A 1462-nucleotide genomic window follows, 5' to 3' on the forward strand; every position below is an offset into this window, starting at 1 on the left:
CTTTTAGGGAGAACAACTGTTAGATTTAATTAAAACATTGCAATTTTTTTCTTCTTAGGAGATAGATTTTACTGAATCTTTAAATTATTAGATTTGATGCACAGATTCAAGGTTTGAAATCATACAACGATGCGTAATGAACAGCAGCGAGAAAGTTGTGGACTCTAGCGGTAACGCACAGGGAAGGACGTCTGCCTAGAATCAGTTTTCAACATACTTCCATCGCCTGTTTTTTTGTCAAGCAAAATACGGTAAAAATTACTGAGTTGCTTCCCTTGGACGTACGCAAGAACCTTAGATACTCCAGCTGCTATAATGATTTGTTGTTTGTAGAGAATGTAAGGAAATTTCCGTTTCCTCTTTTCTCGCTGTATTTTCTGCATGATCGTTGTTATTGCAAACATGCATTCTGACTAGAGATTTAGTCTCTAGGACTAACGAGAAAGTAGTCCACCTACTTTCTCATTTCTAGTTAAAACCTTTCAAAGGATTATAGGTTAGTTAACGTAGTATGTGTCGCGGGCTGTTTCAATTCTTGAAACACGCGGCCTTATTTTAGGTTTTGCCAAGATGTCGAGACTTGACTGGTATCCTAACTGCATGTTTCTCGATGGTCGAGAAACATATCCAAAAACCACAAAGCAAAACGTTTTCGACAATCAAGAAAGCAGCTTGTTTGTTTTAATACAGTACAACTATCAAGGAAAAGGACAGACGGAAGCCTTTTTTTTGGACACTCGTCTTCAAGCTTTTTTTTTTTTGGGGGGGGGGGGGGGTAGGCTTGAGACTTTGGTGTTAAAACAAGATCACACCTCTTAAAGATGATAATTTTCGTTCTCGATACCTGTCTGACTGGCATTTCATTGAAATGGTGAGGAAAATTAACATAATGGCATTCAAAGGGTAAATAGAATGAAGCTTGGCGAGACAACGCTTCGATCACCTTGAAGAGTGACGTCACATTTGCGTGCACGCAGGAACAAATGGAAACGAGGCTGGTAATTTTTCTCTCTCTCTCTCTATCTCTCACTCACTCTGACAGTATGATATTTACGTTGATAATTTAATGTCCTTTGAAAACGAAAACAAAAGGCTTCCAATTACGTCCAGATGCACGATCTACAATTTTATTGAATGGCAAAAAGCACATTTGTGAGTATTCTAATATTTAATGTCTGTTATCTTGTTAACAGTGTAAACAGGTGCGCTTTTGCCGCCTTCAGAAAAGCTGTAATTTATGATATTTATTTATATGGAAAGATTTACGTAGGCAATGTAGATAAAATGCCACACAGAACAGTATAATTACCTTAATGCAAATATCCTTAGCATAATTACTATTTATTAGTATTATTTATATTAAGTTGTCAGGGAAATTAAATCCTTTTCACCAGAGCAGTTTTTAAAATTTTAAATAAAGCCGCATTGATCAAAGACGGGATAAATTAAATTCAAGACGAAA

General features: G+C 36.4%; 1 protein-coding gene across 6 annotated transcripts in view; it reads left to right on the plus strand.

Moving 5' to 3' along the window:
* LOC138032139 (regulating synaptic membrane exocytosis protein 2-like) overlaps positions 1-1462 on the plus strand; it is a 57913-nt gene extending 56451 nt beyond the window's left edge. For all 6 annotated transcript variants that reach the window (XM_068879741.1, XM_068879736.1, XM_068879735.1 and 3 more), the window contains one exon: positions 1-1462. This exon is cut by the window's left edge and continues 722 nt beyond it. The gene's annotated coding sequence lies outside the window, so the exon portion shown is untranslated.

Source organism: Montipora capricornis, chromosome 14 (assembly GCF_036669925.1).
Source record: "Montipora capricornis isolate CH-2021 chromosome 14, ASM3666992v2, whole genome shotgun sequence".
NCBI classification, from domain to species: domain Eukaryota; kingdom Metazoa; phylum Cnidaria; class Anthozoa; order Scleractinia; family Acroporidae; genus Montipora; species Montipora capricornis.